General features: G+C 44.5%; 1 protein-coding gene across 3 annotated transcripts in view; it reads left to right on the top strand.

Annotated features, from left to right (window-relative positions):
- The first annotated feature begins 11,188 nt into the window (after positions 1-11,188).
- The window catches only part of dglucy (D-glutamate cyclase), a 74,030-nt gene continuing 61,750 nt past the window's right edge, over positions 11,189-23,468 (top strand). For 2 of the 3 annotated variants that reach the window (XM_068038561.1, XM_068038559.1), the window contains exons 1-2: positions 11,189-11,286; positions 12,156-12,210. The gene's annotated coding sequence lies outside the window, so the exon portion shown is untranslated. Of the gene's footprint in view, positions 11,287-11,369; positions 11,425-12,155; positions 12,211-23,468 lie in introns of those variants that run through there. The other variant, XM_068038560.1, reaches the window with a different exon arrangement.

Below are 23,468 nucleotides of genomic sequence, written 5' to 3'. Positions count from 1 at the left end.
TATACTTTAAACTGACCTTCCCAGCTGCTCACTCGCTCGCACTCCCTGCTCCCGAAAAAGCTGCTGCAGTGAAAGGCAAGTTATTTTCAACTGCCCAAATATATAGGGTTTTACTTACCCAGCAGCCCCCTGGTCTCCGCCGAAAACAAAAAGAAATTAAGTATACTTTAAACTGACCTTCCCAGCGCTCACTCGCTCGCACTCTCTGCTCCCGAAAAAGCTGCTGCAATGAAAGGCAAATTATTTTAAACGGCCCAAATATATAGGGTTTTACTTACCCAGCAGCCCCCGGTCTCCGCCGGAAACAAAAAGAAATTAAGTATACTTTAAACTGACCTTCCCAGCTGCTCACTCGCTCGCACTCTCTGCTCCCGAAAAAGCTGCTGCAATGAAAAGCAAGTTATTTTAAATGGCCCAAATATATAGGGTTTTACTTACCCAGCAGCCCCCTGGTCTCTGCCGAAAACAAAAAGAAATTAAGTATACTTTAAACTGACCTTCCCAGCGGCTCACTCGCTCGCACTCTCTGCTCCCGAAAAAGCTGCTGCAATGAAAGGCAAGTTATTTTAAACAGCCTATCTATATAGGGTTTTACTTACCCAGCAGCCCCTCTGGTCTCCGCCGAAAACAAAAAGAAATTAAGTATACTTTAAACTGACCTTCCCAGCTGCTCACTCGCTCGCACTGTCTGCTCCCGAAAAAGCTGCTGCAATGAAAGGCAAGTTATTTTAAACGGCCCAAATATATAGGGTTTTACTTACCCAGCAGCCCCCTGGTCTCCGCCGAAAACAAAAAGAAATTAAGTATACTTTAAACTGACCTTCCCAGATGCTCACTCGCTCGCACTCTCTGCTCCCGAAAAAGCTGCTGCAATGAAAAGCAAGTTATTTTAAATGGCCCAAATATATAGGGTTTTACTTACCCAGCAGCCCCCTGGTCTCTGCCGAAAACAAAAAGAAATTAAGTATACTTTAAACTGACCTTCCCAGCGCTCACTCGCTCACATTCCCTGCTCCCGAAAAAGCTGCTGCAATGAAAGGCAAGTTATTTTCAACTGCCCAAATATATAGGGTTTTACTTACCCAGCAGCCCCCTGGTCTCCGCCGAAAACAAAAAGAAATTAAGTATACTTTAAACTGACCTTCCCAGCGCTCACTCGCTCGCACTCCCTGCTCCCGAAAAAGCTGCTGCAATGAAAGGCAAGTTATTTTAAACGGCCCAAATATATAGGGTTTTACTTACCCAGCAGCCCCCTGGTCTCCGCCAAAAACAAAAAGAAATTAAGTATACTTTAAACTGACCTTCCCAGCTGCTCACTCGCTCGCACTCCCTGCTCCCGAAAAAGCTGCTGCAATGAAAGGCAAGTTATTTTCAACTGCTCAAATATATAGGGTTTTACTTCCCCAACAGCCCCCTGGTCTCTGCCGAAAACAAAAAGAAATTAAGTATACTTTAAACTGACCTTCCCAGCTGCTCACTCGCTCGCACTCTCTGCTCCCGAAAAAGTTGCTGCAATGAAAGGCAAATTATTTTAAACGGCCCAAATATATAGGATTTTACTTACCCAGCAGCCCCCAGTCTCCGCCGAAAACAAAAAGAAATTAAGTATACTTTAAACTGACCTTCCCAGCTGCTCACTCGCTCGCACTCTCTGCTCCCGAAAAAGCTGCTGCAATGAAAAGCAAGTTATTTTAAACGGCCCAAATATATAGGGTTTTACTTACCCAGCAGCCCCCTGGTCTCTGCCGAAAACAAAAAGAAATTAAGTATACTTTAAACTGACCTTCCCAGCGGCTCACTCGCTCGCACTCTCTGCTCCCGAAAAAGCTGCTGCAATGAAAGGCAAGTTATTTTAAACGGCCTATATATATAGGGTTTTACTTACCCAGCAGCCCCTCTGGTCTCCGCCGAAAACAAAAAGAAATTAAGTATACCTTAAACTGACCTTCCCAGCTGCTCACTCGCTCGCACTCTCTGCTCCCGAAAAAGCTGCTGCAATGAAAGGCATGTTATTTTAAACAGCCCAAATATATAGGGTTTTACTTACCCAGCAGCGCCTCTGGTCTCTGCCGAAAACAAAAATAAATTAAGTTTACTTTAAACTGACCTTCCCTGCGTTCACTCGCTCGCACTCCCTGCTCCCGAAAAAGCTGCTGCAATGAAAGGCAAGTTATTTTAAATGGCCCAAATATATAGGGTTTTACTTACCCAGCAGCCCCCAGGTCTCCGCCGAAAACAAAAAGAAATTAAGTATACTTTAAACTGACCTTCCCAGCTGCTCACTCGCTCGCACTCCCTGCTCCCGAAAAAGCTGCTGCAGTGAAAGGCAAGTTATTTTCAACTGCCCAAATATATAGGGTTTTACTTACCCAGCAGCCCCCTGGTCTCCGCCGAAAACAAAAAGAAATTAAGTATACTTTAAACTGACCTTCCCAGCGCTCACTCGCTCGCATTCCCTGCTCCCGAAAAAGATGCTGCAATGAAAGGCAAGTTATTTTCAACTGCCCAAATATATAGGGTTTTACTTACCCAGCAGCCCCCTGGTCTCCGCCGAAAACAAAAAGAAATTAAGTATACTTTAAACTGACCTTCCCAGCGCTCACTCGCTCGCACTCTCTGCTCCCGAAAAAGCTGCTGCAATGAAAGGCAAATTATTTTAAACGGCCCAAATATATAGGGTTTTACTTACCCAGCAGCCCCCGGTCTCCGCCGGAAACAAAAAGAAATTAAGTATACTTTAAACTGACCTTCCCAGATGCTCACTCGCTCGCACTCTCTGCTCCCGAAAAAGCTGCTGCAATGAAAAGCAAGTTATTTTAAATGGCCCAAATATATAGGGTTTTACTTACCCAGCAGCCCCCTGGTCTCTGCCGAAAACAAAAAGAAATTAAGTATACTTTAAACTGACCTTCCCAGCGGCTCACTCGCTCGCACTCTCTGCTCCCGAAAAAGCTGCTGCAATGAAAGGCAAGTTATTTTAAACGGCCTATCTATATAGGGTTTTACTTACCCAGCAGCCCCTCTGGTCTCCGCCGAAAACAAAAAGAAATTAAGTATACTTTAAACTGACCTTCCCAGCTGCTCACTCGCTCGCACTGTCTGCTCCCGAAAAAGCTGCTGCAATGAAAGGCAAGTTATTTTAAACGGCCCAAATATATAGGGTTTTACTTACCCAGCAGCCCCCTGGTCTCCGCCGAAAACAAAAAGAAATTAAGTATACTTTAAACTGACCTTCCCAGCGCTCACTCGCTCGCACTCTCTGCTCCCGAAAAAGCTGCTGCAATGAAAAATCATGCAACCATGTTCCATCCTGCGGACGAGTCCAATCCACCGAAGCCGACTCTGTTTGATTAGTGCCAACACACTTGGGAGTTCTGCCTTTGAGAGGACTGCCGCATTTATGATTTTGTCCTGCCAGGATATACCCATAATGTACCGCAGATGGCTAAAATGGAAATTATTGAGCTTTTTTTCCCTGGTTGCTGTACGTTGCCCATGTTTCACAGCCATACAGCAAGGTGCTGAGAACATAGGACTTATAAACCATCACCTTGGTACGAACGGTCAGCTTGGTGTTATCTCATGCGCATTTTGTGAGTCAGCCAAAGGTGGTAGCTGCTTTATCGTGTATCGTGTTCTGCATCTAGGGACAGATTATCTGTCACCCTGGACCCAAGGTACCAGAATTTACTAACAACTTCCAGTGGGATGTTACTTAATGTGATCAGGGGAAAAGATGCAACACTTTGTCCCATGACCATGGTCATGGTTTTCTTGCCGTTAGAGTCAAGGAAAGTAAGATACATGCATGGGAGAGACAGTCCACGAGTCTTTGTAGCTGAGTTTCCATGGGAGCAAATAGTGCAGCATCATCAGCATAGAGGAGTTTTCTGATCAGGATGCGATGTGTTTTTGGCTTTGCTTTCAACCTTGATAGATTGTAGAGCTTGCCATCTGACCTGATGTGCAAGGAGACTCCTTCCATATTTCCAGCAAAGGCATAGGTCAGGAGCATGGAGAAGGAGATGCCAAACAGAGTAGGGGCGAGGACACAACCCTGTTTCACTTCATTCTTCACTCCGAAACTGTCAGAAGTGGAGCCATCAAACTGTACAGTGCAGTGCGTGTTGTCTTGGAAGGAGCAGATGAGACCGAGGAGCTATGGTGAACAGCTAATTTTTCCCAAAATCTTGCAGAGCCCTGCCCTGCTGACGGTGTTGGATGCCTTAGTGAGATCTATGAAAGTAAGGTCAAGGGGTATACTCTATTCCCTCCACTTCGTATGTTCTTATGTGGGTGAATTTCCATGGAGGGGAATTCCTAACATCCACTGTAACTCTGGTGTTTGCTGCAAGGTTTCTGCAGCTTTTAAGCCAGGCAAGTGGAAGAATTCCTCCCCCGCCCACCATTAAAAAATCATCCCTTTTTTTGTGGAGCAAACCCTTTCACGTTTCACTCTTGTAACCATGTCAACTGTGACTTTTAACTTCAATACTTTTTTCATTAAAAAAGGCTGTATTTTCAAGATAAAGTGTCACTAATGAATAAATAATCCTAGATATGAAAACCTTACTTCAGTCGTCATGACTAATAATCAAACCTTTAAAGTTTATTAAGGCCCTGGCAATGATTTAAACAGTGATGACAAAGTGTAAAGAAGTTTGTTTAAAGCATAATTTTAAAAATGGGTGTGGAAACAGAAAGTACAATATTAGGACAATGCAAAATTTTCAGTAATGGAAATTTTGCCATTTCTTCCCTTTTTAAAATGTATTAATTCTCAGGATGTAGGCATCACTGGCAAGGCCGATATTTATTGCCCTTCTCTACGTGCTCTTTAGGAAGGTGGTGGGCCGCCTTCTTGAGTTTCAGGAGTCCGTGTGGCAAAGGTGCTTCCACAGATGCTGGTAGAAAGGGAGTTGCGGGAATTTGACCCAACAATGTCTAAAGTCTCCTACACACATTCACAGCCTCGCACTTCAAGCCTGCCCTTCAGTGTGTCCTCTCTACTTCCACAGTCTTGATTACAGGCAAGACCATAACATTTTCTGTGTTTAAAATTCAGACCTAGAAAGAAAACGCACATGACTAAATTCTGATGGAGGAAGAGCCATTAAAAGGATCAAATGGACTGGCTTTTCCAACACTTATCACTGTTTATGATCCGGAAGACCTCTTGATCAACAAATAGTTCAACCTTTCCCTATCCAGAATTGTTCCATAGAAGGCACTGTCTTTAAAATAGCCAGCAGAGGCCTTAGTCAGAAAAAAAATGACGGATTGCAAGATGGAGCCAATCGATTGCTCTGCTTGCCTGCCCCTCTTCCATGGGTATCCACTGGGGCACTTGAGGCTTTCCTCAAACAATGGACACCACAAGGATTGGAGTACATAGTGGACGTGGGTGATATTATTATTATTTGATTTGAGTTTCCTGTAATTTTTACCATTTTGTTTTTGATTCGTTGTGCTCCTCTAAAAAAAGAGCACACTTTTTGTTTTTTTTCCCCATTTGATGACACTGAGGCAACCCAGTGTCTCCTTATCATTTTAATTTAGAAATAGCATTCAACCATTTCTTGGATGTACATCCCGAACCAGCAGTGGTGCAGACCTCCAATACCTCAAAAATCATTAATAACGTATCAAAGATCTAAAAGTGATTTTAGAATCTGAGGGTAAGTCTTGTGCCCAAATCTGGAATTAGGGTCGTGAAACAAGTGATGCATTCCTTTTACTTACCTTGAATCTCAAGTTTGAGGCTCCTTCAGAAATTTGCAAAAAAAAAATTAAGGGAGATAAAAAGAGCTGAAGATAGACTGACAACAACTGAAACAAAAGGAAACTAAGATGTTAGAACAGTTCAGTTCTACTTGCCACACTAATTCAATGGTGGTAGACAGTGAATCCCATTTATGAGTTTCTGTTTGTACGTGGCCTCCCTGCACCAGCTGTCATCCCCAAGTATAGAGTTTTCTCATTAGCTGCATAGGAATGGGCAGTTGCTATCAACGCTTGCAATGTGTCACCGGCTGAACCGCTTTCTGGTTCAAATTTGTCTTCTTACTTTAAATACCAGAGTACAGACACACATATCCAGTTGTAATAATGCAGGATCAGGTCTTTATTGAGACACTATACTTCACAGTTCCTGCATGAGTGCTGCTATACAGTGGTTCTTATATAATTTTTTTTCTTTGATCACTACAATCCATGCATACCCCCAATAAATTATAGGATATCAAAGATGCCTACAAGTGACAACAGAATTACAACATAAACCCAGCAAAATGCACTGAGTGTTATACTCTCGAAAGCCAGTTGGTCAAGGATAGAATTGGAGCCAATCTTTACACACTTTTGTAAGCATTTCTTATACAGATTACAAGCATACACCTCCTAGCCCAACAACCACAGTTTCGGTCTGTGTCAATTTATAGTGACACAAGTGAATCCCCAGTCAATGGCCACCACCTGCACATAATTAAACACAATTAATAAACAATTAACAATTAGCCCTACTCAATCTCTTCCAATTTTCACGTTACCATGATTATATTGCTCTCTTAAACTCTTCCGATCAATTTATTACCATAAGCACAAATGACCAAGCTAACGTATTCCAGATCATCACAGACTTGGCTCAGCGACCCTCATACATTCCATCACCCTCCTAATCTGTGGAGATACATTTGCCTTAAACTCCCCAACACAACACGTAGTTTATAAGCCCTAAAATAAAAGCAAAATACTGCGGATGCTGGAAATCTGAAACAAAAACAAGAAATGCTGGATTCACTCAGCAGGTCTGGCAGCATCTGTGGAAAGAGAAGCAGAGTTAACGTTTCGGGTCAGTGACCCTTCTTCGGAACTGACAAATATTAGAAAAGTCACAGATTATAAACAAGTGAGGTGGGGGTTGGGCAAGAGATAACAAAGGAGAAGGTGCAGATTGGACCAGGCCACATAGCTGACCAAAAGGTCACGGAGCAAAGGCAAACAATATGTTAATGGTGTGTTGAAAGACAAAGCATCAGTACAGATTAGGTGTGAATATACTGAATATTGAACATCAGCAAGTGCAAACCTGAAGAAAAACAACCTGAAAAAAACAGTGGGTAAGCAAACTGAACAAACTAAGATGAAATGAAATACATTTTTTACAATCTTTTTTTGCATTTATTTCATTTCATCTTAGTTTGTTCAGTTTGCTTACCCACTGTTTTTTTCAGGTTGTTTTTCTTCAGGTTTGCACTTGCTGATGTTCAATATTCAGTATATTCACACCTAATCTGTACTGATGCTTTGTCTTTCAACACACCATTAACATATTGTTTGCCTTTGCTCCGTGACCTTTTGGTCAGCTATGTGGCCTGGTCCAATCTGCACCTTCTCCTTTGTTATCTCTTGCTCAACCCCCACCTCACTTGTTTATAATCTGTGACTTTTCTAATATTTGTCAGTTCCGAAGAAGGGTCACTGACCCGAAACGTTAACTCTGCTTCTCTTTCCACAGATGCTGCCAGACCTGCTGAGTGAATCCAGCATTTCTTGTTTTTGTTTCAGATTTCCAGCATCCGCAGTATTTTGCTTTTATTTTAGTGTTTAATTCACTGCCACTTCTCTTCCAGGAATGCCTACCTTGAAGAAGTTCTGCTCTTCTCTCTGACGGGATTTTCGTTTGTCTCTTTTACCTTGTTCACCTTCATTGCTTTCTATTTCCCTCCTGGTGTTTGATAAGGTATCTACCAAAACTCGTTTTCACAGCCACATCTCCTTCCTCAGTGACTGTCTCCGGCTCCGACTGATTCCACGTGGATTCCAACTGCAGTTTCACCCATCATGCTTTGAAACCACCCAGGATCACAGGTATCTCCGAGAAATACAACGTTCCTCGGACTGCTACTCTCGCCGCATCCTGAGATCCACACTCAGTGCTATGCGCCGCCATATGCACACACTGGACCTCTCTCTCCAGCAGCACCGTCTCACCTTATCTCAAATCTGTTCTACTCCGCAGTTTCATCTCATCTTACGTCTCATCCGACGCATTAACAAAAAACTTTTTTTCTTCCTTTCAGGTGTTAAGGAACGCAAGCTCCAGCAGCTGATGGGGACTAATGCCCCTCCAGATCCTCCTTCCGCTTCACTTCCCTCTGACCCCACCCCTTCTGATCTGACCCCTTGCCGTGTATTCACTATGCCCTCTGACCTCCCCCTCTCTGATGCTGAGCGTTCTGTACTCAGCAAAGGTCTCAGTTTTATCCCCTTACGCCCCCACCTCAATGAATTTCGCGCTCGGCATGACGTTGAGCTCTTCTTCCGTCGCCTCCGCCTCCGGGCTCACTTCTTCGACCAGGAGTCCTCCCCCCGACCAGCAGACCCATTCACCCGCCTCCAGCATTCTCCCTCTACCTGGACCCCTCACCCTGGCCTCTTACCCGCTCTTGATCTCTTCATTGAAAACTGTCGGCGAGACATTGGTCGTCTCAATTTCTCTGCCCCCCTCACTCACTCTAACCTGTCCCCCTCTGAACTTGAGGCACTCCGTTCTCTCAGGTCTAACCCCGACATGGTCATCAAACCTGCAGACAAGGGTGGTGCTGTTGTTGTATGGCGTACCGACCTCTACCTTGCAGAAGCTCAACGCCAACTCACAGACACCTCTTCCTACCTCCCTCTGGACCATGACCCCACCACCGAACATCAAGCCACCGTCCAAAGGACTGTCACTGACCTCATCTCCTCTGGAGATCTTCCCTCTACAGCTTCCAACCTCATAGTCCCGCAACCCCGGACAGCCCGCTTCTACCTCCTTCCCAAAATCCACAAACGGGACTGTCCCGGCAGACCCATTGTGTCAGCCTGCTCCTGCCCAACTGAACTTATTTCTTCCTATCTAGACTCTATCTTTTCTCCGCTGGTCCAGTCTCTTCCCACCTACATCCGTGACTCTTCTGACGCCCTACGTCATTTTGACAATTTCCAGTTTCCTGGTCCCAACCTCCTCCTCTTCACTATGGACGTCCAATCGCTCTACACCTCCATCCCCCACCAGGATGGTTTGAGGGCTCTCCGCTTCTTCCTGGAACAGAGGTCCAACCAGTCCCCATCCACCAACACCCTCCTCCGCCTGGCTGAACTTGTTCTCACATTGAACAACTTCTCCTTCAACTCCATGCATTTCCTTCAAGTAAAAGGTGTCGCTATGGGTACCCGCATGGGTCCTAGTTATGCCTGTCTTTTTGTGGGATATGTCGAGCATTCTTTGTTCCAGTCTTACTCAGGCCCCCTCCCCCAACTCTTTTTCCGGTACATTGATGACTGTATCGGTGCCGTTTCCTGCTCCCGCCCCGAACTAGAAAACTTTATCAACTTTGCTTCCAATTTCCACCCTTCTCTCACCTTTACATGGTCCATCTCTGACACTTCCCTTCCCTTCCTCGACTTCTCTGTCTCCATCTCTGGGGATAGGTTGTCTACCAATATCCATTATAAGCCCACTGACTCCCACAGCTACCTCGACTACACTTCTTCACACCCTACCTCCTGTAAGGACTCCATTCCATTCTCCCAGTTTCTCCGTCTCCGACGCATCTGCTCTGATGATGCTACCTTCCATGACGGTGCTTCTGATATGACCTTTTTCCTCAACCGAGGATTTCCCCCCACTGTGGTTGACAGGGCCCTCAACCGTGTCCGACCCATTCCCCGCACCTCTACCCTCACCCCTTCCCCTCCCTCCCAGAACCGTGACAGGGTTCCCCTTGTCCTCACTTTTCATCCCACCAGCCTCCATATCCAAAGGATCATCCTCCGCCATTTTCGCCACCTCCAGCGTGATGCCACTACCAGTCGCATCTTCCCCTCCCTTCCCCTGTCAGCATTCCGAAGGGATCGTTCCCTCCGCGACACCCTGGTCCACTCCTCCATTACCCCCACCACCTCGTCCCCGTCCCAGGGCACCTTCCCTTGCAATCGCAGGAGGTGTAATACCTGCCCATTTACCTCCTCTCTCCTCACTATCCCAGGCCCCAAACACTCCTTTCAGGTGAAGCAGCGATTTACTTGTACTTCTTTCAATGTAGTATACTGTATTCGCTGCTCACAGTGTGGTCTCCTCTACATTGGGGAGACCAAGCGCAGATTGGGAGACCGCTTTGCGGAACATCTCCGCTCAGTCCGCAAGCAGGACCCTGAGCTTCCGGTTGCTTGCCATTTCAACACTCCCCCCTGCTCTCATGCTCACATCTCTGTCCTGGGATTGCTGCAGTGTTCCAGTGAACATCAACGCAAGCTCGAGGAACAGCATCTCATCTACCGATTAGGCACACTACAGCCTGCCGGACTGAACATTGAGTTCAATAATTTCAGAGCATGACAGCCCCCCACTTTACTTTCATTTTTAGTCATTTTTAGTTATTTTTTCTTCCTTTTTTTTTGCATTCCTTTTTACATTTTTTACAATCTTTTTTTGCATTTATTTCATTTCATCTTAGTTTGTTCAGTTTGCTTACCCACTGTTTTTTTCAGGTTGTTTTTCTTCAGGTTTGCACTTGCTGATGTTCAATATTCAGTATATTCACACCTAATCTGTACTGATGCTTTGTCTTTCAACACACCATTAACATATTGTTTGCCTTTGCTCCGTGACCTTTTGGTCAGCTATGTGGCCTGGTCCAATCTGCACCTTCTCCTTTGTTATCTCTTGCCCAACCCCCACCTCACTTGTTTATAATCTGTGACTTTTCTAATATTTGTCAGTTCCGAAGAAGGGTCACTGACCCGAAACGTTAACTCTGCTTCTCTTTCCACAGATGCTGCCAGACCTGCTGAGTGAATCCAGCATTTCTTGTTTTTGTTTATAAGCCCGTGTTCAGCAGAAAGCTTACTTAACTCATTGCATGCTGGTGCCATAGGCTGCCAAGGGTATTGCGCTATTCAAGTGATTATGAACTCTTGCTCCCACACCACCCAGCTTGCTGTATCATAGAATATATCGTGCAGGATGACATGGTGCCTCTATTTGGTACAGCTATCCAATTAAGAACTACTCTACTGTTCTTTTTCTATATCCCTGCAATTATATCCCCTTTAAGTATTTATCCAATTCCCTTGTGAGAGTTACTATTGAATCTGTTTCCATCGCCCGATCAAGCAGTGCATTGCAGATCGCAGCAGCTCACTGTGTGGAAATGTGCCACCTCATGTCCGTTTGGTTCTTGTGACCACTTCATTCAGTAACAGCTGAAAAGAAACAGAAAAGGCCTCTGGTGAACCAGGCATGTAAGTCGATGTTTGAGGACTTATTAATGGCTGTGACCTAGATTGTATTCGCGTTGCAGAGGGAGAGAGAGAGAGAGAGAAAGGAAAGGAAGCACATTGCTACAGAAGAGGACCGTTGTTCCAGATATCTCCAAATAGGTTGTAAACATTTTATTAATAGTGTGAACTTAATCAGAGAGTCTAGGCTACCAGGCTGTACAAGTATAATAAGACAGTAAGGAGTGTAATCATCCAGTTAAGGTTGGGAGGCGATATTACTAAAAAAGATGTCGAAACCGCTCAAATAATGCGCTGTTACTGTCATTCCAAAGGCCGGTTATGTTGCTATTTGTGATGGTCTCGCCGATAACTATAAGAGGTGAATTTCCACGGGGCTACAGATAAAAGTTTGGTGGAAACTGTTTATTCCCATGACAGAGGAGGAAAGCCTGAGGAATTTCACCCCACCCCCATTTTGCAATGCGTAGAGTTGGAATAAATAATGCAGTGTCAAAGATACAGCTCTGTGTTGCCATTCGTTGTACCAGCTAAGGCTAGACTTCAACCGATGTTGTACTTTACTCGGGCTGCTGTTGGAATATCTTTTAATGTGGCATAACTTAAATGAGGCAAATATGGCATCATATATAAAAACCTTAGACAAAGGTAAATTCCAATGTAACTTCTGCATTATTTGTAGGTATAATGATGTCAGAATGTCCACTTAGTCATCCCTACATTAACAGGTTCTTGGGTTTGATATTTGGATTTCTTAACTAAGGGTTTAGGCCCAGGAGAGATGTTCCCACATCTCAGGTAAATAGTCTTGGGGGCCATAATTTGCTCTATCAGGGCAACAGTTTAATGGTGATAATATTTTGTTTGGGTAGATGTTGATCACATCGCAAGGAGGAAAACAGGGCATCCGGAACCTAAGTGAACAGGGTAAGACAACTGAAATCTCTGTAACCAATCAGATTGAAGAATTGTGAAATTAATAGTGCATTAGAGTGAGGGAAATCAATGTCAAATCAAGTACAGAAAGAAATAAAGAGAGGGAGAAAAGATTAGATTCAGTGAGTGAAAAAAAGAGACAGAACGGAAAACTGTTTTTACAATTTTTCAATCACTGTTATTAAAGTGATTCTGTTTTTTAAAAAAAAATTTCAAAAGAATTTTTGGTTAAGCTGAATAAATGTGGACAAGGGGCACTGAGGGAGACGGATTGGCAACAGTGTTGCTGGTTGTCACATGGCCCGGGTTAGGCTTCGAACAGAAACCCTGGCAACAGGGGCAGAAAAGTCACAAGCACTCCTTTGATTGGACAAGCCCAGTAATAACAGAGCACACCAGGAATGAGCAGAAAAAAACTCCCTAAGCTCTTTGGTTGTTAATCAGTGCATGTGTGTGTTACCTTCTGGAAGGAGATAAAAGTCAAGTGCTGCTGAAGTGACAAAAAAGGACGGAAGGAGAGAATTCCAAGGAAGAACAGAAGACTACAACCCAGCTCGCTTTCTCGAAATTCCCTAAAAGATTCTGTGAAGTTTGCTGTGTCGATTCGTCTTGTTTCCTGTATTTCAAGAAAGCCTACTAAAAATAATTTTTAACACCGCCTGAAGAGAACTAATTCCGGAACTATTCTGAAGATCCTGTCTGCATGTGCTCAGAGGTTGGACTATGTGCCAGTTTGGTGCAGCGTGTCTCATCTGCTATTTTTTTCCAGGGTGGGCAAGTGATCTGCCCAGGTGTGATTTTTTTGTCTGTAATAGAGTTCTAATCTAAAAAATCCTTTTTTACTTTTTCGGTTAACCAATGTACATATATGTGTGTGTGTGTGAGTGTGTAGGGACTAAGGTAAAAAGGGACTTTAATTTTTGGTTAAGGTAGAAAGGGGACTTTTTAAAATTTCATGTTGGATTTTTAAAGATTAATCTCTGTGATATTGTTTTACTTCATTACTAGTTAAGACTTGTTTTATAATCTGTTAATTTTGTTCAGTAAAGAAACCTGGTTAGGGTGTTCTATTCTAGGGAAAAATAGTGTATCTGATTGACTGTTTCAGTAAGTGAGAGCATTTTTGTGACCTGTGGAGAAGTGGGACTGAATTAACAGTGCATTCCTCCCGCCTCGGTCGTAACATCTCCAACAACAATTAAAACTTGAAGGAATGAGACTTCACACCTTTTAATAGTTATTTTTTGGTGCCAGAGATTTTCATTGCCAGTAATTGACAGTTAGTACATTCTTTAAAGAATTAAATAGGCGTGGACTTTAAACGGCTCCAAAACAGGTTCCTTATGCCACTTCAGACTAACTTTCTGTGATGTGTTTAATTTGTATCTGTTGTGCATATACAATAATGTCATGCCATTCAATGGCTTTCAGTGGTGAAATAGTCAGTGAGGTGCTGTTTCCATAAAGATATCGCAAAGTGGCACATCTCTGACAGCAAATTTTAGAATTCTGTGTTTAACGTTATGCAAAGTTGTTGTTGCATGTGCACATAAATAATACTCCACCCACCACAAATACAAAGAACAAAGAAAATTACAGCACAGGAACAGGCCCTTCGGCCCTCCAAGCCTGCGGCGATCCAGATCCTCTATCTAAACATGTCGCCTATTTTCTAAGGGTCTGTATCTCTTTGCTTCCTGCCCATTCATGTATCTGTCTAGATACATCTTAAAAGACGCTATCGTGCCCGCGTCTACCACCTCCGCTGGCAACGCGTTCCAGGCACCCACCACCCTCTGCGTAAAGAACTTTCCACGCATATCCCCCCTAAACTTTTCCCCTCTCACTTTGAACTCGTGACCCCTAGTAATTGAATCCCCCACTCTGGGGAAAAAGCTTCTTGCTTTCCACCCTGTCTATACCTCTCATACCTAAAAACAGAAAATGCTGGAAATACTCAGCAGGTCTGGCAACATCTGTGGAGAGTGAAACAGAGTTAACTTTTCAGGTCAAGGACTCTTCATCAGAACTGGGAAAAGTTAGAAATGTAATCAGTTTTAAGCAGGTCAAATGGGGGAGGGTAGAAAAAGAACAGAAGGGAAGGTCTGTGTTAGGGCAGAAGATGGGAGACATTAAATAACAAAAGGGTGAAGGACCAAAGGGACAAGTAAAGACACAAAGATGTGTCTAGAGGAGGAGGTGCCAATGGTAGAATAATGAACAGCTGCCATCCAAAGCAAATCTAGAGAAAAACAAGATTAAAACTGACACATGCAAAGCAAAGTACGCCGAGGGCAGAGATGTCAGTGTGAGAGCAAGGTGGAGAATTAAATGGTAGACACTGGAAGCCTGGGGTCTTGCTTGTGGACTGAACAGAGGTGTTCTGCAAAGTGGTCATCCAATCTGTGTTTGGTCTGCCGAATGTAGAGCTGACCACATTGTGAGCAGCGAATACAGTATACTAAATTGAGAGAAGTGCTTGTAAATTGTTTCACATGGAAGGAGTGTTTGGGGCCTTGGATGGTGAGGAGAGAGGAGGTAGTAGAGCAAGTGTTGCATCTTTTGCACTTGCATGGAAAGGTGTCATAGGAAGGGGACAGGGTGTTGGGGGTGATAGAGTGGACCAGGGTGTCATGGAGGGAACGAATCCTTCAGAATGCTGAAAGGGGAGAAGATGTGTCTGATGGTGGCATCATGCTGGAGGTGGCGGAAATGGCGGAGGATGATCTGTTGAATATGGAGGTTGGCGGAGTGGATGGTGAGGATAAGGGGAACCCTATCATGCCTCTGCAAGGAAGGGTAAGGGGTTAGAGCAGGAAATGGGTCAGACACTGTCGAGGGCCCTGTCAACCATAGTGGGGGAGAATCCTCGGTTGAAGAAAAAGGAAAACCTATCAGAAGCTTTGGTGTGGAATGTTGCATCATCAGAACAAATGCAATGGAGACAGAGAAACTGGAGAATAGAATGGAGTGTTTACAGGAAGTAGGGTGTGAGGAAGCTGTTGGCTTATAATGAATATTTGTTGATAGCCTATCCCCAGAAATGGAGACAGCGAAGTCGAGGAAGGGAAGAGTCTGAGATGGACTGTATGAAGGTGAAGAAAGTGGGAAATTTGAAGCAAAATTGATGAAATTTTCCAGTTCATGATGAGAGCAGGAAACGGCACAGATACAGTCATCAGTGTACCGGAAAAAGAGATGAGGGAGGGGGCCCGCATAGGACTGGAACAATAAATGTTCCACATATCCCAGAAAAAGGCAAGCATAGCTAGGACCCATGTGGGAACCCATAGCAACACCTTCATAGTAACAAGTTCAGCCAGGTGGAGGAGGATGTGGTGGATCGAAACTGGTTGGACCTCCATTGAAGGATGAAGCGGAGAGCCCTCAGACAGTCCTGGTGGGGGCTGGAGGTGTAGAGAGATTGGACATCCATGGTGAAAAGGAGATGACTGGGGCCAGGAAATTGGAAACTGTTAGTGATGGAGAACATTAAAAGAGTCACGGATGCAGGTGGGGAGAGACGAGACAAAGGGAGACAAAATAGAGTCAAGATAGGAAGAAATCAGTTCAGTTCAGTGGGGCAGGAGCAGGCTGAAACAGGTTTACCAGGGCAGTTTGCGGATCTAGGGAAGCCAACCCCTTAAACGTTCACTCCCTCCATTACTGGCGCACAGTGGCAGCAGTATGTATCATCTACAAGGTGCACTGCAGCAACGTGCCAAGGCTCTTTCGAAAGCACCTTCCAAACACACCTCCACCACCTCGAAGGACAAGGGCAGCAGGATCATAGGAAAACCACCACCTGCAAGTTCCCCTCCAAGTCACACACCATCCTAATTTGGAACTATTTTGCCGTTTTTTCACTGTTACTAGGTCAAAGTCCTGGAACTCCCTTCCTAACAGCACTGTGGGTGTACCTACCCCACATGAACTGCAGCGGTTCAAGAAGATGGCTCACCACCGCCTTCTGAAGGGTAATTAGGAATGGGCAATAAATGATGGCCTTGCCAGCGATGCTCACATCATGTGAATGAATATATTTTTTAAAACAATGAGACTAGGAGAGGAGAAAATAACAGAAGAATGTCAAATGAGCTAAGCTGCAAGCAGGAGTTGAGGGAAGATTTAGCGACTAAATGCATACTCGGAGAAGTAGGTTTTGATGAAGCTTTTAAAGTTGTAGCAAGGCGATAAGAAGTTGCAAACCCACTAACATTAGAAACAGAATAAGTATGTATTTTCACCTGATGAGCTATCAAAGTCAGTTTCACTTGTGAGGGTCATGAACTGTCAGGAATGTTTGTTAATTTTAATGGATGGAAAATCATGTGGAGTGTATCTGCGAATTCCTGGTTTGTGCTCCTAACAGGCTTCATTTTAGGAGCGTGCATTTAAAAAATTGTCTCTCCTGACAATATTTTTCTCTGTCCTCCCCACCTCTGACAGCAACCCACCTGCTTGACATCACATAACCACTATCTTTTGATTTATCTCACCTTCTCTCTGAATATTTTCAATCTTGGTGGCCCCAGTTTTAACCTAGGTACCTTAAATATAAAATAACATTTACCTTGGGTGTCTGAAGTAACCAAGTAAAAACATTATAGTATCTTCTACGATGAAAGCTTTTTCATTCTGACTTATTCTTGTGGTTTTAGGCCTTCTTGTAATCATTAACCACATTGACTTAGAAAGGTAGGACTGAAGTTACTGCTAAGTCATTTCTTGCATAACATCGTAGGTGCTTCTACTCTTTCTTTGCTTTGTTCTGTCCTTCATTTCCTTGCCAGATTTCCTCTCGTGCTACTTGCTACTGTTCTGCTCTCTCTGTAGGAAGGAGGCTTATCGGCTGATGGCCTTGGCTTATCAATAACATTGCTTGATTCACCAAATTGGAGGTCATCTTTCATAAGTTGTCAGCTGTGGTTCAGTGGGTAGCACTATCATGTTTGTGAGTTGTGGATTCAAGTCCCACTCCAGAGGCATGAGCACAAAATCCAGGCTAACACGTCCAGCGCAGTACTGAGGGCGTGCTGCACAGTCAGAGGTGCCATCTATCGTAAGAGATGTTAAACCGAGACCCCCATCTGCTCTGTCAGGTGGATGTAAAGGACCCCATTGTAATATCTGAAGACGAGCAGGGGAGTTTTAGTTTAGTTTAGTTTAGAGATACAGCACTGAAACAGGCCCTTCGGCCCACCAAGTCTGTGCCGACCATCAACCACCCATTTATACTAATCCTACACTAATCCCATATTCCTACCACATCCCCACCTGTCCCCATATTCCCCTACCACCTACCTATACTAGGGGCAATTTATAATGGCCAATTTACCTACCAACCTGCAAATCTTTTGGCTTGTGGGAGGAAACCGGAGCACCCGGAGAAAACCCACGCAGACACAGGGAGAACTTGCAAACTCCACACAGGCAGTACCCAGAATTGAACCTGGGTCGCTGGAGCTGTGAGGCTGCGGTGCTAACCACCGCGCCACTGTGCCGCCCATGTTCTCCCCATTGTCCTGGCCAATATTTACTCCTCAATCATCATCAATAAAACAGATTATCAGGTCATTACCACGTTGCTGTTTGTGGAACTTTACTGTGCGTAAATTGGCAATCGCGTCTCCTACATTACAAAAGTGACCACCCTTCAAGAGTTCTTCATTGGCTGTAAAGTGCTTTGGGATGTCCTGCGGTTGTAAAAACCGCTATGCAAATGCAAGTCTTTTTCTTTATAATAACGTATAATACCGCTTGATAGCACTGTCGATGACATCTTCCCTCATTTTACTGATGATCGAGAGTAAACTGATGGGGCGGTAATTGGCCGGGTTGGACTTGTCCTGCTTTTTGTGTACAGGATATACCTGGGCAATTTTCCACATCATTCCACATTTTCCACATCAGTACTATTGCCAGAATGTTGTCTGGGCCTATAGCCAGTGCCTTCAGTCTTTTCTCGATATCACACGGAGTGAATCGGATTGGCTGAAGTCTGGCATCTGTGATGCTGGGGACTTCAGGAGGAGGCCGAGATGGATAATCCACCTGGCACTTCTGGCTGAAGATTGTTGCAAATGCTTCAGCTTTATCTTTTGCACTGATGTGCTGGGCTCCCCCATCATTGAGGATGGGGATATTTGTAGAGCCACCACCTCCAGTTAGTTGTTTAATTGTCCACCACCATTCACGACTGGATGTAGCAGGGCTGCAGAGCTTAGATCTGATCCGTTGGCTGTGGGATCGCTCAGCTCTGCCTATCACATGCCGCTTATGCAGTTTTGCACGCAAGTAGTCCTGGGTTGTAGCTTCACCAGGTTGACATCTCATTTTGAGCTATGCCTGGTGCTGCTCCTGGCATTCACTCCTGTACTGTTCTTTGAACTAGGGTTGATCCCCCAGCTTGATGGTAATGGTAGAGTGGAGGATGTGCTGGGCCGTGAGGTTACACATTGTGGTTGAGTACAGTTCTGCTGCTGCTGATGGCCCACAGCACCTCATGAATGCCCAGTTTTGCATTGCTAGATCTGTTTGAAATCTATCCCATTTAGCACGGTGGTAGTGCCACACAACACGATGGAGGGTATTCCCAATGTGAAGACATGACTTCATTCCCACAAGGACTGTGCGGTGGTCACTCCTACCAATACTGTCATGGACAGATGCATCTGCGACAGGCAGATTGGTGAGAACGTTGTTGGCGTTGGGTATGAGATAAATATTGGCCAAGATACCAGGGAAAATTCTTCTGCTGTTCTTCAAATAGTGCCATAGGATCATTATCATCTACCAGAGAGGGCAGACGGAGCCTCATTTTAATGTCTCATCTGAACGACAGCACATCTGACAGTGCTGCACTCTCTCAGTACTGCACTACAGTGCCAATCTGGATGTGTGTTCAAGTCCTACTGTGGGGCTTGAACTCGTTTTTTGCCACCAGTTAAGTGAAAATCTACCTCTCTGCCTTAGTAGACATAAGAACAGGAGGAGGCCATTCAGCCCTTCACACTGGATCTGCCATTCAGTTCGATCATACGGATCTGTATTTCAACTGCATATGTCTGTCTTTCCTCCACATCCCTCAAAACAACTTATGTTTATGTAGCATCTTTAACATAATAAGCGTCCCAAGGCACTTCACAGGAACGTGAAAATTAGACACTGAGCCACATAACGATATTTTTGAGTCGATAACCAAATGGTTGGTCAAAGAAGTAGGTTTTAAGAGTGTCTTAAAGGAAGAAAGAGAGAGTCAGAGAGGTTTTGGAAGGGAGTTTCAGAGCTGAGGGTGTGGCAATGAAGGCATGATCATCAATGGTGGCGTGATTTAAAAAAAACCTTTTATTTGTTCATGGGTTGTGGGCATTGCTGGAAAGGACGCAATTTATTGCCGATCTCTAATTGCACTTGAGAAGGTGGTGGTAAGCAGCCTTCTTGACCCACTGCAGTCCTTGTGGTGTAATTAAATTCAGGGATTCTCAAGAGGCCAGTATTAGATGAGTGCAGATATCTTGCTGGGACTGGAGGAGATTACAGAGATGGGGAGAGGTGAAGCCAGGGAGGGATTTGACAACAGGGATGTATTGAGAGCTGGGTGTCATCAACATAACGTATGAAAACTAACACTGTGTTTTCGGATATTGTTACCAAGAAATAGAAGGGGATCAGGGTAATGATGTGGGAATGGGAAGAGAAGCTATTGCTAGTGATACTCTGATTACGAATAGATAGATAAGAGTGGAACCAGGTGAATGCAGTTCCATCCAGCTGAACAACAGTGGAGAGGCGTTGGAGGATGGTATGGTCAGCTGTGTCAAAAACTGCAGACAGGTCAAGAAGGACGAGGAGGGAAAGTTTACCTTTGTCATAGTCACATAGGATGCCATTACGCAACAAAATATCTATCTCTAAGTTTTGAAAATTTCTCTTTACCCCAAGAATACACAGCCTTTTGGAGGGATGTTACCGGAGGTAAATCAATGAACAAAGAACAGTGCAGCACAGGAACAAGCCATTCGGCCCTCCAAGCCTGTGACGATCTTGATGCCTGCTTAAACTAACACCTTCTGCACTTCCGGGGACCGTATCCCTCTATTCCCATCCATGTATTTGTCAACATGCCTCTTAACCGTCACTATCGTACCTGCTTCCACCACCTCCCCCGGCAGCAAGTTCCAGGCACTCACCACCCTCTGTGTAAAGAACTTGCCTCGCACATCCCCTCTAAACTCTGCCCCTCGCACCTTAAACCTATGTCCCCTAGTAACTGACTCTTCCACCCTGGGAAAAAGCTTCTGACTATCCACTCTGTCCATGCCACTCATAACTTTCTAAACCTCTATCATGTCGCCCCTCCACCTCCCTCGTTCCAGTGAAAACAATCCGAGTTTATCCAACCTCTCCTCATAGCTAATGCCCTCCAGACTAGGCAACATCCTGGTAAACCTCTTCTGTACCCTCTCCAAAGCCTCCACATCCTTCTGGTAGTGTGACGACCAGAATTGCACGCAATATTCTAAGTGTGGCCTAACTAAAGTTCTGCTTTAATTAGTTCCAATAACCATTGGTGTGAAAAACTTTCTTCTTATTTCTAATTTGTTAATGTGTGTGTGCGCGTATTTAAGTGTGCACATGTTTGCATGTTTATATACATGTATGCATGTACACTCAATGGTGCAAATCTGGACATGTAAATGTATAAATGCATGTGTGTAAATGTGTATTGTGCCTGCACGAATACGCGGGCAAGAGGTTTATTCTGGAAAACATAATCTTGTCAAACTCGACAAACAGGCAGGTGCCCCTGCATTGCCCTGTACAAGCAAGTAAAGTTGTTCAGAGCGAGAGAATTTGGAAATATGTAAGTATATGAATATGCACAAATGCGTGTGCCCATGTGCAAGTGTGCATTTTTACAGAAGAGAATGCATGCGCATAGTGTGTCTGTACATAAGTGGGCTGAATCTTACAGACCCCCCAACGTTGGGGATCGGGTGGGGGGAGGGGCTGGAAAATGCCTCCAGCAGAGGCCTTGAAGGCAGGAAGGCCTGGCACAATATTGTAGGCAGCGGAGGTGCCTCGTGACAGGATCCAAATTTAAATATTTAAATACATTTAAATTAACAAATAAATGATCTACCTGCTCCTGATGTCTGTTCAGGAGCGATATTGGCGCCGGTGGCCGGCACTCCTGTGCCGTCGGGCCCTGTCCAGGGATTCAAAGTGGAACACTGGTGGGGCGGGGGGAGCAGATAAGTTTTTCAGTGTGGGGGTGGGGGGGATGCGGGGAGCGGCATCAGAGTTATTGGTGTAGGGGATAGTGGGCAGGGGTAAAGATTAAAGTTTATAAACTTTGCGGGGGGGTGGGGGGAAGGTCAGGTGCACAAGCTAAGTATTTTGTTGGGGGAGAGGGCAAGGAATTAAATCTACGTTGTTGTGGGGGGGGGGGAGGGTGGGAGAGGGGCTGGATCAATTATTTTAATTTTTTAAAAACCATTTCCCTTTAAAGATTTAAATGTAATGATGGGGCTTGAAGCCCTTTAAAAATGGCGTCAGCGCCTGCACAGAGTGAGCTGCTGCCATTGCCAGGGACGGACCTCTTGCCCCCTCCACATCATCAGGTGGGGGAGCGGTCCATCCCAGCCATTTAAAAGAGACGACGCGTTCAGTATTGTGGTGGCTCCGCCAAGAGCAGTCCGTCCTTGTTTACGAAATCGGCAGTGGACATGTAAAATGCAGCTCAGTGTATCTGTGTGTGTGTAAGTGTGAGTGCATGTGTGTGACAATGTTATGTATGTGGTTGCAAGGTGCAAACGTGTGTGTGTGAGAGCATGTACATAAATATGCACGTGTATATGAGTGTGATTGTGTACGTGTATCCACGTGTTTAGGAACATGAGTGTGGATGTTGTTACGAGCACCTGTTTCATGGTTTGTATTAATTTTCTAGAGATAACTTTCAATTAGGGAATTGATTTTTTAAAAATGTAAGACAAATGCAAATACCTGGTTTGAGAAGCTGGCAAATCAGTTAAGGATGGTTACAAATCAAAGAGTGGCCCATGTTTCTTTATTAAGGTCATATTGGGAAGTGTAAATACCCTACACAATGGGACCCCCTCTTAACTTGTTGATGTAGATGGTGTGTCTGCAGCTACCTGAGTCAGAGATTTAAATTATTCATATGATTTCCCAGATCAAAGCGAAAATTTGGAGTTGGAAATAATTAGTTTAAATTGCTATCTGGGACATCCCACGTATACCAATTGCTATGGAGATAGATGATGCGAAGGTGCCTGTTAGGTTTTTGATCTGTGTGCTTGCTGACACAATCAGTCAATTGGCTACAGGCAAGGAGTTGGCTTTTGGAAAAGCAGGTTGGCTTTTGGAAGTTGTTGACTTTGGGAGCAGCTGGACTCGGGAACCAAGAGACTGTCAGGAACCAGAGTGATTTCTGTTTTGATGCAGGTCCGTGCTCAAGCTGAGAAATCCAGATTCATGAGATGTTGAAGGTGAACTGGAGAATTTGTCGAGCCAAAGCTAGAAGGAAACTCCCCGGGAAATGGATGAATGTGCAGGGGTATGAGGAGAAGGCGTGGGAATGGCCCAAAGTGAATTACTCACTCAGAAATGTGGGACAGATGCAATGGGCTGAATGGCTTCCTTCTGTGCTGTAACATTTCTGTGATTCTGAAATCTCAAAGCTCGGAAGACAGCTGAGAAATTAAGTAAATTAAGGTGAATTCCCAAGAGCTGTGGTACGCTTTGGATTGATCCCAGGCGAAATGAACAAATGGCCAAGATCCTGTAAAGTATAAGATTTTATGAGGATTTCCATTTTTGTATTAAAACTTGGGATTCTATATTAATAACTGAAAAGAATTTCAGTGGACATTGATACATCTGGAGATGGTTGAACTTTATGGATGCTTTTGGAAGGAAGGCAGGGTCAACGAGAGGTTCCTGGTTTTGACCAGTAAATGAATACTGGAACCCAAATAATTTCAAGGAGACCAGCAGGGGGGTTTGACCTCCGCGCTACCCTTTGTGTGACAAGAGAAAATTTATGGCATGTGACTTGTTTCTGGAAGGTTTTAGTTGCATTTAAAGGCAATTGGAATTTGATTTTGACCTGCCTGGAGATCAGAAGAAGAACACGAAATTATTATCTCTCTGTAAAGAATCCTTGCTTTTGAAAAGCAAAAGCTTGTATGAAGTGGTACTGTTGCTCCCTGAATTTTCAG

Source organism: Heterodontus francisci, chromosome 9 (genome assembly GCF_036365525.1).
Source record: "Heterodontus francisci isolate sHetFra1 chromosome 9, sHetFra1.hap1, whole genome shotgun sequence".
NCBI classification, from domain to species: domain Eukaryota; kingdom Metazoa; phylum Chordata; class Chondrichthyes; order Heterodontiformes; family Heterodontidae; genus Heterodontus; species Heterodontus francisci.
The sequence above is the reverse complement of the archived record's forward strand: the minus strand, read 5'-3'. Positions and strand labels throughout refer to the sequence as shown.